At 48.9% G+C, this 15,681-nt stretch overlaps 1 long non-coding RNA gene across 1 annotated transcript in view; it reads left to right on the top strand.

Annotated features, from left to right (window-relative positions):
• The window catches only part of LOC120892036 (uncharacterized), a 31,124-nt gene extending 15,747 nt beyond the window's left edge, over positions 1 to 15,377 (top strand). Inside the window, exons 2-3 of the long non-coding RNA XR_005736689.2 lie at positions 10,020 to 12,710; positions 14,091 to 15,377. This is a non-coding gene — a long non-coding RNA (uncharacterized LOC120892036). The remainder of the gene's footprint in view (positions 1 to 10,019; positions 12,711 to 14,090) is intronic.
• Positions 15,378 to 15,681: the final 304 nt, after the last annotated feature.

Genomic DNA, 15,681 nt, shown 5'->3' with positions numbered 1-15,681 from the left:
TTTGGATATCCACATCGAAAATAATGAACTTGGCCTGTCTCTCATACCTTATACCAAAATTAATTCAAAATGGATTATAAACCTAAATTTAAATTACAAAGCTATAAAACTCCTAGTAGAAAACAGAAGAAAATCTTTGTGACATCAGGCTAAGCAAAGGATCTTAGATATGACATTGAAACTTTGTAAAAATTAAAGACTTCTCTGAGAAAGACACTGTTCAGAGAGTGAAAGCGCAAGCCAAGCCGGGAGAGAGCTCCTGCAATCGGACACAGGGCTTGAAAGCAGAACACCCAGGGAGGTCTCCAAACTCAACACTAGGGAACAAACCACCTCCTTAACAGGCAAACAGTTAATAGCCACTTCACCAAAGAAGTATGCAGACCACAATCAGCACATGTCATGCGCCGGGTGCCGTCAGCTGTCGGGGAAATTCGAGCATCGGCTAGAAGGGCTGGAACTAAGGTGGCCCTGGTGAGGGCCCGGAGCTGCCGAGCTCTGTATGTGCACACAGCACCACACCGCCTCTCAGACGCAGTGTCTGCTTCTTACAAAGCTGAACTCACACTGGCTATGTCATCTTTTCCACAGAAAAGAAACAAACAAAAAAGAGGTTTGTAAACATTCACACAAGCTTTACTGATGATTGACTAAAAATTGGAAGCTACTGAAGTCCTTCCAGCTGTGCATGAATGAGCAACTGCCACACGGCCACACGACGGTTCCACTCGGGGATGAAAAGGAGGGACTCCCGGCACAGGCCCCACTCGGAAGAACTGCAGGTGTATGACAGTGGGTGAAATGTCATCCCATTTCCATGACGTTCCAGGAAAGGCAGACTACGGTGCAGAGATCACCAGGCAGCGGGGATTAAGGTGTAGGGGTGGTTACAGAGGGGCCCCCAGGGAATTTCTTTGATGACACAAGTTTTCTGTCATTAGGTTGAGATTGTGGTAAGCTAGCAAGCAGTCAGGAGAAGCTAGCAAGCAGGCAGGTGACACCCCAAGGCCATCTCTCCGCTGCCCCATGGACCGTCACACTTTCCTGCTCAGACACTCTGGGAAGGAGACAGGGAAAAACACACCAGGAGTCAAGTTTGAAAGTTCAGTTGACCAGGTCGTTATCTGAAAAGATGTGTCAAAATCAAAGGAGGGCTGTGGGTCTCCTTCCAGAGAGAGCAGGAACGGGCACACTGGGGAAGGAGACCTGGCAAACACTGCCCAGGCCGGTGGCCCAGGTCAGCAACAGCAGTGATGAGCATGGCTGGTGGGTAGCCTGCTGCGATGAGGGAACTCACCTCGTGGTCTTGCTCCTCAAATGCACACACCACTCCAGTCATGAGAAGAAATCAGACAAATTCTAATCAAGGGACATTCTGTAAATACCTCCTCAGAACCGCAAGATCACCCAAAATAAGGAGGACACCATCCTCGCTAAGAGGAACCAAAGGAGACGTGACAACTCACGTCATCTGGGATCCTAGATGGGTTCTGGAACAGAGAAAGGACTCGGTAAAAACTCAGGAAATCTGAGTCAAGTATTAGCTTTTGTAACTCAGGATGGACCAGTGTTGGTCCATCAACTGGAGCAAATGTGATAAATTAGGGAGATGGAGAGCAGGGATTCTCTACACTGTAATCTCCACGCTTCTGTAGATCTAAACCTGTTCTGAAATGGAAAGTCTATATTTTACAAAAGATTAGACCTTAACTGGCTATGCTGAAGCCACCACAGCAGAAGGAATGTGTGGAAAAGCCACACAGAGTCAGAGGTGGCCAGGGGCCCAGTGGTACCAGCCCCACCACGTGAGCCTTCCGGGAAGGCCCAGGAACCAGGCACCCAAGTGATGGCCCTCAAGTCACCCACCTGGGGGTCCAGCAGAGAGGACCAGCCCTCTGAGCCCTGCTCAAGGAGAAGATTTATGGCAAAATCATATCCTTGTCCACTTGTTTTCATTCCTTTGTGTTTGTTCTGGTGTCTATTAATCTAACAAGTGCGAATAGTATCCTTTCACTGTCAAAAATAAATCACGGTGACCCAAGTTTGAAACTTTCATCTTGCCCCATTTAATATAGCCACAATTCAGATGATTTGAAATCATGTACAAGTTTAATCACTTCTGTATCTGTATTCACCTAGTTTACCCACACCTCTGCATAACACTTATTTTCAAGAATTAACTTATTTTTTCAATTGTGGTAAAATACTTATAACTTAAAATTTGCCCTCTATACTAATTGTAAGTTACCAGTCCAATCATGCTAAGTAAATTCACATGGCCGTACAGCCGAAGTCCAGATCTCTTTTAATTTCCCCAAACCCAAACGCTGCCCCATTAAACAACTCTTGACTCCTCTGCCCCTGCCTTGGAGGCCCCCTTTCTACTTTCTGGAGCTATGAATTTGACGACCCTGGGTGCTGCAGGGCTGGGCCTTCCGTGAAGCCCCCTTCAAACCCTGGTTCTTTCAATCAGGTCAGAAAGACTTCAGACATGTCACTCACAGGTACAGCCATGAGTTCATTAGACAGGATGGGAAACAGGAAATGGACAGTCTCCAGGAGGAAGGTGGGCCCTCTTAGAGAGCAGAGGGGTGATATGCTTCTCCTGCCTTCCAGTTTTATTGGGGGGGTTCCCAGGGAACTTTCCAGAGGGACCCACCCAGGTCTCTTTGACAGCAGGTTGACATCAGATTTTCAAGTCCCCTGTGTGCATGACATCTCTAGGTCACTTTGGCCTGTGCTGACCAGTTCTAGTTGGAACCTGTTCTTACAGATTTTATGGGTAGGGGAATTATCCTTATCTCCCTGAGTTCTGATCTGGTCTGTGTAAGAGTTGCAAAGGTCCCCTCTTCAGGGTGACTTGTGTCCTTCTTATTGACATTTCGGAGGCCTGCTTTCCTCCTGCAGATAACAGGTAGTTTGCTGAGGATAAGAAAGGCAGGGCTGCAGGTAAACTGCTTCTTAGAAAAGAAAGCATATGGGGGTCGGCACAGAGAGCCCATTTTATAGAATCGTTTCTCTAACCTTGTGTTCCCACTGCTCAGGTCTGTCTGTCCCCTATCATAGTGACCTTATAAGTGTGTAGTATCTGCCCTCTTGTGCCTGGATTAATACACTTAGCATAACATCTTTAAGGTTTATGTCATGTCTTCTGCAGTCTGCTTCTCTTGTGTAACATTCCTTACAGTATTGTGGGCTCCCTTCAGGGTCAGGACTACCCTGTCTCCTGTATTCTCAGCTCCTAGTGTCTGCACTCTCTTACCTGATAAATGCTGGTTGGATGATTAAATGAATGAAGGTAGTGTTTAGGGAACCTCCTACGTCCCTTGCTTAAGGAAAAAAACCCTACCTACACAAAACCCTTTTCAGAAAAAGGATTGGTATCCAAAATATACACGTGACACTTAAAAACAACAGCAGGGAAACAAGAAACTCAATTTAAAAATGGACAAAAGATATTAACATACGATTCAAAACGAGGAAAATATGCAGAGGGTAGATCCGCACATACAGTGCTTGACTCCATGCCCACCACGGAGGAAGTGTAAGTGTGCTTCCCTGGAAGGACTACAAACAGCAGGAGTCCAACTGGGCATTTTGGAAAAGCGGAGGCCATGGAAACAGAAAAGATCAGTGGTTGCCAGGGGTGGAGGAAGAAAGGTGAACAGATGGGATGGTCGGGGCAGTGACAACTATTAATCTGTATATTACACTGCGGGAACAGGTCATTTCACATTTGTCAAAACCTCAGAACGTACAGACCAAAGAGAAACCCCTAATGTACACTCTGGGTTGGCCTTGATTTAGCTCCCACGGGTTAATATTGGCTCATCCAGTGTAACAAATACACAACACTATTGCAAGATGTTAAAAATTGGGGCATTGAGAGGGCTGGAGGGGACGTTTAGAAACGTTTTTTGCTTTTTGCTCAATATTTTCTGTACATCTAAAGTTGCTCAGAAAAATGGTCTATTGATTTTTTTAAATCACTAATATTTTAATTTTCTTTTATAGCCCCTCTACTGCCCCTGCCTTTTCCCCTACCTGTAAAAGAGCAGAGTGTTTGCTAACCTCACCTGTTTCCATCGCAGCCTCCTTACTCCGTTGCCTTGCCCTGCAAGTCTGGCTCTCGCTGTTGGTGAGGAACCACCAGCAGAGGCTGCTAGAAGGCAGGCGGCCTGACGTGGCAGCTCCCAGAGGGAGGAGCTGGCCGCGGGCTCTGGTACTGCGGTGGCCTCTCAGGGACTGAGCAGCAGCCAGGGGCCTGGGTGCCTTTCACAGGTGTGCTCTGGGTGTTCAAGGAAGAAGACAAGGGTGGGCACCTGGCTGGGATAATATGTAAAGGGAGTTGAGGGAAATGCATTTCTTTCTTTTAGTAGCCACCAGAGTAGCCAATAGAGCTCAGTTTTCAGGGAAATGAGAGCAGGTTTCACTGAAGTTAAATAAGAACTACGCAGTGAACGATTGTTTTAAAAGAAAATTCCCAGTAACATGAGAAAATGGAAGAAAATGTTAGCTCACTTTATTTTTTTTAAGAAGAAAATGTTAGCTTACTTTATTTTTTTTAAGAAGATGGACACGATACCTTTATTTTTATCTATTTGTTCATTTTTTTATGTGGTGCTGCGGATCGAACTCAGTGCCTCTCACATGCTAGTAAGTGCTCTACCACTGAGCTACAGCCCCAGCCCTAGCAGCTTCCTTTAAACATGCATTTCCCAGAAATGTCTGTTCAGATATAAATATCTATTAAGTGAGTGAATTTGTCGAATCGTTTTATTCTCCGTTGCTTTCAGTAGGGAGCAATGTTTAGAGTTGCTAATGGGTTCATTAAAAGTTTTGTTAAACTCCCTCAATAAAATTCTGAATGTGGTCACTTTATTCCCAAAGGTTATCCAAGAAAGGAAGTGGAGAATGTTCTTTTAGAAAGCATGAAGTGGGAAAATGTTGAGAACTATTTATAGCAGCACTTAGCTGTGGAAACCCCAGGCCCCACCATCTATTTATAGTTATTCATGGGGTTAAAAGGTGAAACCAGAAATCTTGAAAATGCTGCCTGCTTTTATCCAGCAGTTAAAGCTAATAAGCTGTCTTTCTGTGCTTATGATAACCAGATACTTGTATGGCTCATTCTGGAAATTACAGTAAATGCATCTTGGCTCAAAAAAAAAAAAATTAGTTTGTTTAAATTTAAAAGAGCAATGTTTTCTCTGATGGAGTGATTTGTATTTGGGTTTCTTGTGTTTTCAGTTATCTGCAAATTGGATTTGTCTGTGGCATGTGGAATTTCTAATAACAAGTGGGTAGGAGAGTGGGTTTGTAAAATCGACCCACAGCCTAGGGCAATTCTAGCACTGGTTGATTATTTGAATAAAGAGAAAGAAGTCCAGGACAAATTACTGAACTTCCAACAGCCGTCCTTTGTCTGAGGAATACCTCTTTCTGAACATTCTGTTAGGCCGTAACAGCAGGCTCTGCCCGGGCCTTGAACACATTGCCCAGAGTTTGCAATTCTGCAGCCTGGAATATGATCTAGCCACAGGAAGAACTGGATTGTGTGTGTTTCTTAATATGGAGAAAAGGGAGCCAAAGCGGTGAGTGAGAGGGCTACTGCTGTGACAAGTTGTGAGCTTGTGAGAGTTGGGGGAAGTGGCCATCAGGAGGCAGGAGAGAGGCCATAGAAACAGTCAGGTGACCTCACTGAGATGTTAATGATGTCAAGAACCAAATTATTCCAACTGAGGGGGAAATTTTGTTTCAATAACAGTGCAATCTTCAGCTATGTAGAAAAATTTAGGAATGTCTCAGAATGGATAAACAGTAGTGGAAAAATGACAAAATCACCTTGCTGCCTCAGCCCAGTCACCTTAACTAGAAAGTGCTGGCCATGGCCAGGGTCCGTTTAGGAGGAGCATTCCGGCCAATGCTAACCGTTCATCCCAAACCCCTCTTCACCTCCTGTCCCACGGTTTCCCCTGAACTCCATTCCACCGCCTGAGTTACGTACCACAACGGAAGGCAGCAAAAGCCTCTTCACACACCTGCCTGACGCCTCCGGCCCCTTCGTCAGGGGATAAAGCTTAGGAGCTTCTTCTCCCTCCACCATGCCAGCTTCTTTCCAACTCCCAGAGGGGCTCACACGCCCCCCTGTCACCAGGGCAGCAGCCTAGGAAGTGCTCCTGTCCTGTGACCGGAACCTCCTCCTCAGCCTCGGCCTCTCCTGTTGATGGGCCCCCAGGCTCCCCGGGAGGCCAGTGAGCCCCGCGAAGCAGAAGGAGCCTGGGAGGGAGAGGAGGGCTGCAGTCCTCACGGGTCCCTGCTGCCAGCACCGTGAGTGGCTCTGGACAGTCACTCAGCGCCTCTGAGTCTCTGTTTCCTCTGGCTGAAATGAAAGGCTGAGCCAGATACTCTTGAGGCTCCCAGCTCTTAAGTGGCTTCACTCCCTCGTCTTGCTGCCCCCCCCATACTGTGGGACTGCCTCATCCCACAGACCACCCGTCCCGGACCCTGTAGAAAAGATCTACGGTCCTACTCTCCCACCAAGACCAAAACCGAAAAATAAAACAAAAACCACCAAGAGTCCTCTGAAGGGAACGCAAACTGGTGGAGCTTCTTTGGAGGCCGTGGGCCCCCTGAAGGCCGGAGGAAGCCTGAGACCTTAGCAGCAACAGTGGCTCTTGGGGCCCACTTGGCCATCCTGGGAGCTGGGTCTAAGTGATGACTTCATCTTTGGAGGAAATCAAAGTCCACAGCACTCAGCCCAGAGACGGCTGAAGCTAGGCTCACCAGTGTGGACTATGACGCTTCCCCTGGGTGTCGTGTTGGTGAGTCTTGGTTGCCCAGGTCTGCTGGACTCTGCCTCTCCTGCTGGGCAGCAGGGCCACTCCTGAAGGCTGGTGGCAGTGGTGGCAGGGTGGCAGGGGTTCTTGATGACTGAGTTCAGCTGGTCCACGTGGAAGACTCAGAACTGGAGGTGCAGTTGAGACAGGGCGGAGGACTGGCAGGGCGGGAGCGGTGTTTCCACGACAGACCGTGGATGGGAAAGAGGACAAGGGTGCGGTGTGTCCTAAGCAGACCCTTCCTGCTCACAGGTAGTTCCCCCTGGCACTGTCACAAGGTCCCCCAGCCTACCGCAGGGAGGCCCTTGCTGTTGCCTGACCCGGGGTGGGGGGTGCGCCTCCCACGCTCCTTCTACAGGTTGCCTAGTGCCCCTGAGGGAACTTGGCGATATTCCCCAGGTGGGGTGAGGGCTAGTGGTCCCTAAGCACAGAAGCGAGAGCCCTCCCCATGTCCTAGGGCCTCACTTCCTACTCCTTCCTGAACACCCAGGTACTCACCGATGGACAAATGAAGGCGTATTTATGGTCATTTTCAGTTTCTTCTGAAAGGTCATTCAGTTTTCATGCCCTGAATGAAAGGTACCTGGATGGTGACCCTTCTAGAAGTACACTTGGGTCCTACTAAGTCTCTGGGACTTCGGTCCAGGCATATCAACTGTGGGTGGGAGTCTCCCCAGATGGCACCCATCTGCAGCCAGGGCTGAAACCACTGAGCTGGAATCATGAGGGAAAAAGCTAGCCGTCTCCTGTCCCAGCCTCTCTCAGCTCCACTCCCCAGGAGTCTTGTTTTACATGGACGGATTTTTCCTGCGTTCCACCCTGGCGGCTGCTTTGGCAGAATCCTCAAAGGCATCACTTTGCTTAATGTAGCTCAGATCAAAGCGATTTAACAGTGCAACCAAAGCAATAATGGAGCTGGGGGGACCCCCGTTTTATATGTGAAATTTGATTATGCATGGTGCTTGAGAGTCTTTGTGATAAAACTCCTTTGTGTGCTCAGATAAGACTACAAACCTGTTTTTGAGCCCATCTACACGGTCACTGGTCATGGTGGCAGAGTCCTGGTATGACCTCTGGCACCTACTATGGGAGGACTTTGAGGCACATGTAGCCCAGCAGGCCTGATGGCAAGCATGCACCGTGGAGGCTGTGGGTCTGCGGGCCTCGAGGAGCTGACCAGGTTGCACATACTCAGCCCATGAGGTCAGAGAAAGGTGAGACCACCAAGCAGACACGGGACTCATGCACCATGTTCCACAGCTGGGAGACAACCGCCAGCAGAGGAGGTTGCTATGTGGATTCTGCTGGGGTGACCTTAGGTAGAGGCCCAGTGGCTCTGAGGTAGCGGGAAACTGAGGCCCAAACCTGAAGCACAGTGCACATCTTCAGAGTTCTTAGTTGGAATGACAAGTGGGTTTCGTGTTTTTTTATGTTTATTTTCAGATGATGTACTGAACATTCAGTATTTATATTATTTAGAATCACCTAGTCATTAAACTTGTCTCAGTCTGGACACTTTGGGGACACATTAAATCTGGCATCAAAATGATGCTCTTTTGTAATGATCTATCCAGAAGCCTCTTAGAGATCTTCGTTTGGACTCCTCCAGGGTCTGGAGACTTAATTCAGTGCAAATTCTAACTCACGACCCTTCTCCTGAGTCTCCACTATCTTCCTATGAAAGTTATGAAAGTAAAGACTACCTCAGTCCCTGGACTTCCTATGATCTAAATCAGACAACTGGTAAGTCCTGTTGATCCTGTGGCTCTCGACTGATACTCTAGCCATCCACTGGTCTCCGGTCCCCCAAAGTGTCCAGGACACTCCTCTCAGAATGGCCTTCCTCAAAGGCAGAGGCCATCCAGGGTTCTGCTCAAAGATCTTCTGATGGCTTTCAGGACGTTTTAAGAGTGGGACACACTGGGCTTCCAGGCACCCATCCCCGCCCCCGCCGCTGGCAGCCTGACCCTCCCCTCTGCACGTCACTGCCCATGCTTGTCCACAGGGTGGTTAAGCACAGCTTCGTAAGTGCCGTCCACGTGTGGCCACGTGCTTTACCAGTGCTGTTGCTTTTCCAGAGGGCCTTTCCACACTTTCTCCTCTGCCTAGAAATTCCCCCCCATTTTTCGAGGCTGCACCAAGTGCCACTCCCCCATTGCTCTTCTTCATCTGCCCCTGTTAGGTCTCGGCCCATTTGTTTCCCATCCCCACTGCAGGGACCACAGCTGATTAACTCATCCTCTTCTGAGCTTCTCAGTGCAGGGTTGCATCTAGTTTCTGCGACTTCCCCGTCAAACAGGTGCTTAGTGAGCAATTTAATCCAGCGGGGACACTCAAGGGACCTTTGTTTTTTTGAGATAGAACTCACAGAAACTTCAGATTCCTTGTCTTTGTTTCCCACATTCTTACTTGAAAGAGTTTACTCACAACCCCATGAATTTCTATCAAATACTTATATATCTGTTAAAACAAGAAAAGCCACAGGCTTTTTTCTAGGGTTGTTACAATTTAGCCCGATCTCAGCCTTTCACCCAACGGAGCAGGCTACAGCCCTTCTGAGGTTCTGACGAGTACATTGTATTTACTAGGAAAAGAAAACAAAGAGAAAATTTTGAAAGATTGAAAAACAACAACAAGGACTGAACTCAGAAAGCATTTCTGGTTAACCATATTAACCAGGGAATTGGGAGAAGGACGACATTCCTGTCTCTGCCTGTCACGGTTAGCTGAAGACTTATTGAATATGAAAGCGGTAAACAACGTGACATGCCTCTTGATCACTGCAGGGCTCCGAGTGCGGATGGAGAGGTTCCAAGCTGACTTCCCTCTCCGGGTCCCTGCATTGAACCTGAGAGCGCCAACACTGTTGGATTCAGATGGGGTATTGAGTGCCTGGCACAATCCTAACTTTTCTCAGGTCTATCCGTGATTATTTTAGTTTTCCCCCCACCCCATATTCTTGACTTTGAGAATCTCATCCATGTGATACGAAGTACACAACCACTGTACTTGATTTGTTTTTTTTTAATCTCAGGGGATGACTTATCTTGTTTGGCAGGGTAGCATTATATGATTAGTTAAATATAAATAATCTCAAAGTTAGCATTTGGGTTTGGAGCGTTCACGTGGTAACAACTAGATGATTGATTTCAACCTGCCTTTCTCCCCATTTCCTTCCAGAGCTGTTAGTAGTTGCTGTGGCTTCACTGGTACCTGCAGCAAGCCACCTCAGGAGGAAACAGTACCCACTGACGGGCAGCGGCCCCTCGGGCTGGCAGCGCTGTGATCTGTGGAGCAGCTGCTCTTGTGCCAGCCCATGTTCCCTCTCCAAGAGATGACACTGTCACCGACATCTCCCAGGGCCCCGGACAGTGTGGCCGTAATAGTTACATGGACTTCATGGAGAGGAGGGGGAGGGAAGGGGACAGGAGGCAAACACTTGAACCCGAAGAAACTGCTGCATCGAGAGCCTCTCCATCCTCAAGGAAACCCCCCACACAGCCTGTCCTGCAGAGGCCAGAGGAAAGAACAGGCCTGAACTCGACAAATGGAATGCCAATCTCCCATTTGCCCCGTAGAAGTGAGTGACCCTTGTCGCAGACAGTTAGTCCTCTAGTGGTGGCCGAGGGTTCAACGAGGTGATTAGGAAAATCACCCTGCACAGAAAGCGTCCGCAGTTCACTTTTTAGCCTCCCTGTGAATGGCCTTACTCAGAGCCCAGTGGAGGGTGAACAGGAATGAAGCTCTGATTTGGGAACAGAGACCTGGGGTGCTGCAGGCAGACCTGAGCTGGGTGGAGACTTAGACTCCAGCTATAGGATTGCACAGGGGAGGTGGAAGGAAGAGGCTCACAAAGGGCAGGGAGGACGACTGGGAAGCAAGGCTGTTTGCCATTGTCACCAGAAGCGTCTTTGCGGGTAAAGTCAATGCTGCAGCCAACATGGCGGAATGGCCCCATCGCCACCCAGGCCACGTATGCTTCTCCTGACCTCGGATCTTCTTGGTCCAAAACTCACCTTTCTTCCAAAGGAGGAAGAAGAGGAAGGGGAGAATCTAATGCCTTTGCTTGTTCCTTCCAGCCCCTGGTGCCCTTTTAATTTCAGAAGCCGACTATCATTGGGGGGAACATTCCAAGGCCCCAGGGGAAGGCTGAAACCACAGGCAGTGCTGACGCCTCTGTATACCACGTTCTCCTGTACACACCTGGGATGAAGTTTAACTTAAAACTAGGCACAGGAAGAGATTAGAAACTACTAACAATAAATACAACAACAGGCTGCGATAAAACTCATGTGTGTCTTTCTTAAAATCCCTTCTTGGATTGTGCTCGTCCTTCTTCCTGGGACAATGCAAGACCACGCCAGGCCTCCCTGATGAGGAGAGGAGGGGCATGGTGGAGGCCTGGTCACGTGGAGTTGGGCTTCCAGGTGAGGGGCTTGAAGCAGCACTGCCACACTCCCCAGCTGCTTGGATCACCCAGATGGCTACCAAGTGCGTATCAGATGGGTAGTGTACACAACATGGGTGTGCTGGACACAGACGACTCACCTCCCAGGTGGGACAGAGGGGACAGCGCGAGCTTTCACCATGCCATTCAGAATGATGTGCAATTTAAAACTCATAAATTGCTTACTTCTGGGATTTTCCATTTAATATTCTTGGACCAGAATTGATGGTAACTCAAACCATGGAAAGCAAAGGTGTGCACAAGGGAAAAGCCATGGATGCTCACACGGTAACCTGTTGTCACCTTAGCCTTGAAATGGAAAGGAAGGCAGCAAATGCTCCTGGTGATGAGAGGTTAAGGCTAACCTTCCCCGGTGTCATTCACATTACCGCCTTGGCTGGGTGCCAACCAAGTAGGGCACAGGAGACGACGGAGCAGTAGGCCCACCCCTCCCGCTCTGCCACCCAGGGCCCACAGGCCTTCCCTTCTGACCTCCCGCGAAGAGGACATGCTTTCCCCGTCCTTCACACCCACCTGGATGTCCAGGAGACCTGCAGCTCTTTTCTGAGGAGGTGGCTCTGTTGCTGGGAGAGCCGAGACGGATGGAGTTCTCAGCAGCATCTTGGCTGGAGGCTTCTCCACCGACCGCGCTCCTCCCAGGGCGGGCGCTTGGGAGGCTCTGGCCCACCGTCCAGGTACTTCTGTTCCAGGCCAAGTCAGAAGGGGCCCTCAGAGTCCCAGTTAGAAGTGCCCCTCAGGAGCCCCATTTAGAAGTGCCCCTCAGAGCCCCAGTTAGAAGTGGCCCTCAGAGCCCCAGTTAGAAGTGGCCCTCAGAGTCCCAGTTAGAAGTGGCCCTCAGAGTCCCACTGTGCAGGAGTCGTGCTGCCACTGTCCCAGAGGCCTCGGCCTCTGCAGGAGGCGTCTGGCCTTTTCTTGAGAGCGCTTCGTGCTTCCCTGCCCTCCTGCTCCTGGACTGCTGGCCCAGCACAACCGACTTCCACACGAGTCGCGGAACCTCTGCGGAGGGTGTGGAAGAAACAGAAAAAAGTGTCTGTGCTACCCCAAATCCAGCCGGAAAACATCCGGGCTTCCTGGATACTACGGAGCAGACCTGGGACAGAGGCCTGTGCCTCTCTCTGGCAGACCATGGCTTCAGCATCCACAGCCTGCCCATCCCTGGGCATCAGGGACAACAACCCACTGGCCCGGCCAGGGGATTCCTGATTCCTCTCCACGTCGATTTCCTCTGCCTCCCCATTTCCCCCAGCCACCGCAGACCGACTCTATTTCTTGATCCCTTTAGTTTTTAATCCCTGCCCACGTGCCATGCCAGAAGCCCCCAGGAGGGCTGCTGCTGGAGTGTTGAAGGGAAGCTGGCACCTGATCAGGAGTCTGACCCTGGAGAGCAACGAGAGGTGAAACAGGTGAGGCTTCAGCCTCCCCCAGTTTCCAGGTTCTGGAAGGTCTGTGGGAACTTTCTGCCCTCCCTCCTCCCTCCCACTCCAGGGCCTGATCACCTGGCCTTGTGGCTCCTTCAGCCGCCTCTGACTGGCTGCTCTGCAGGCCAACTTGCCCCCTGCCCTGGCCCTCTTCCCTTTCCTGCTCCCTCTGAGGCAGGGCAGAGCAGCAAAGATAAGGGCCCCTTCCTGGGGTGGAGGCCCCAGAGCCTCCTCCCTACTGGACACAGTGTCCACCCTCTGTGCAGCAGGTCCTTCCATTCCCACACACTCCCTTGGGCCAGGGGGTTGGTTTAGGACAAAATCAAAATGGTCAGGCCAAAAAAGAAAAAAAAATCCCCAAACCAGACAAAAACCAACAACAGAGGAGGAGACCTTAAATCTAGGTAAGCTGTCCAATATCCTGTGGGCTGGGTTGCATGGAGAATGTTTAAGAAGAACGGGTAATCTCCACATTCTTTCCTGTCATTTATCTCAAATCTATACCATCTCAATTAGACTATGGATACTACTTATGTAATGGCAGGGCCAGGGAGCAAGCACCAGCGGAGACAGTATTTCTGTAGACTTCTGAATGCTTGGCTCACTCACTTATATAACTCTGTAATCTGGGGACGGTTGGTGTTGTGTAACTACTAAGAAACAGGAGCGATTTCCTCCAGCTTACTTTTATTTCTAGAAAAGTCTGGAGCTAGTCTTGTCAGCAGCTGTAGCAGCAAGCCAGCCAGCCAGAGAGACTTCAGCATTCGCAGTGACATATTTTGTGGCTGCCAAAGAAATGGGAATCTGTTGGTAAAGCTCCCTATGCAGGGCTAAAAACACACTGTCTACCAAAATCATAGTGTAAAACTGAGGGGAACCACAGATAATCAGGTTGAAATGTACACACACAAACACGCACACACACGCACACACACAGGAATCAGCTTGGCATAAGGGGAATGCTAGTGAGGTGGGAGTTCAGGGACATGGCAATGGCAGAGGCAGGTGGGCAGGGTACAGGGTACAGGAGAAGTGCTGGCTGGAGCACACGACAGCGAATGGGTCCTCACATCTTGTTTCCAGCAAGTCCTGTCACCGTGGCAACTCCTCCACGGATGGGAGTTCTGTATTCTAGTTATGTGAAAACAAAGCGACCAGTGGAAACTCTATTCTAATTAGGTGAAAGTAAAGTAACCAATGGGAACAAACAGGGCAGGGTCTTCAGTGGGGTCTCTGCACCCAGAACTCAGCCAGCTGTGGGGCCCTGAGCCTCTCTAGCTGGCCCACTCGGCTCTACCTTAAGGGGTGTCCCTTCACTGTCACTTTCCATGAATCTGCCCTTTTGTGTTTCTTACTCAATTCTAGAGCCAGGAACATGGACCCCAACTGGACAGACACCCACAGGTCTCGTCTGACAATACTTCATACCTGATGTCGAGAGCCCAGGAGAACGCCCAGTGCTATCAACCAAAGGGTGATTGTTGACCTTGAACCATAAATCATTTAGGCAGGATCCTCAATGAACGCTAGAGCCAAGGCCAGTCCAGCAGCCAGTTCCTCGACAGAAGCCGTTGCAGTTGACCTAGGTCCTCCCACCAGCACAGTTTGGTGGCGGCAGGCAGGTGGTGGGCAGCGAGGGAGGCTGAGAGGGGAGGCTCTGGAGAGAAGGACGGAAGGACCACTTGCACACAGCCCCTTTCCATGCCAGAGCTACCCTGGGTTTATTAAATTGGCACAGATTTAAGAATAAATCCAAAGTATTTTAATAATCAGAGAAATTATGAAATATTCATCAATCACAACTCCAGGTAGGAGGGCCTAAGGAACTTCCTCACCCCATTCTCTCTGGGCCTTGGGAACACCAGCCACTTGCTTTGCTGGACCGTCTGAGCCACCACAGCCAGCAGGGAAGCCTCTGGGGCTTGCTGATTTGCTGATTCTAAAGCTGTCTTCACGTAGAGACAGTGTCAGTTTCCCTGGGCCTGGTGACTCAGGCCTGCAGACCAGCCCCTTGGGAGGCGGAGGCAGCAGGATTCCAACCTCATTCCAACCTCGAGGCTCCACAGTTTAGTGAGATCCTGTCTCAAAATATAAATAAATATAAACTGAAGCGCGCTGGTTCAATCCCTGGTGCCACAAAGAAAAAAAAAAAAAAGAGAGACCATCGACATCAACTTTCCCTGCTTTTTCATTCCATTGTCTCTATGCCACATTCCTGTTCTTTTAATGGTGACCTCTGAAATTCTTTCTACCTACTTTGCAGCCTAAAGTTAATGTGAAGTTCTTTGACATCGTCTAGCACTGCAAAGACCCAAGGGTGCTCTTGCTCCATTGCCACTGCTTCTGGTTCACCTGTTGCTGAGAGGCGATATTTTGAATTTATCTGTTTTTAACCTTGCAGACTGTGCAATTATTATTAAATTATTAAAAATAATAATTATTAAGTTATTAGAAATTATTCTCTTTTCTGTTATCTGGGAGTGTTTTTATTTCCCTTCACTCTTGGAAGTTATTCCACTGGGTTTGCAATTCTAGATCTAGAATTACTTTGTAGCAGATTATAGGTGTTTCCCTTTCTTGTGATTTTGCTGGTTGCTTAGCATGGGCAGGACCTGGGTTCGATTCTCAGCACAATATTAAAAAAATAAATAAATAAGGGCATTGTGTTGTGTCCACCTACCCCCCCCCCCAAAAAAAAATATATATATATCCTTAAAAAAAGATTGCTGCAGTCTGATTGACATTTTTGCAGATGATCTACATTTTTCCTCCAGGAGTTTTGCAATCTTATTTTCATTCTTGATGCTATTTAGCATGGCCAAGAGATATCTATGTTTGAATTTATTTTTATTTACCTTGCTTTGCATATTATAGTGCTTCCTCAATTCTGGAAAATTTTGGCCATTATTTCTTAAATAAGTGCATTACGTATTCTTTAAATATCATTTTTCTGCCA

This window comes from Ictidomys tridecemlineatus, chromosome 14 (genome assembly GCF_052094955.1).
Source record: "Ictidomys tridecemlineatus isolate mIctTri1 chromosome 14, mIctTri1.hap1, whole genome shotgun sequence".
NCBI classification, from domain to species: Eukaryota; Metazoa; Chordata; class Mammalia; order Rodentia; family Sciuridae; genus Ictidomys; species Ictidomys tridecemlineatus.
This window is presented reverse-complemented; position numbering and strand designations above follow the sequence as displayed.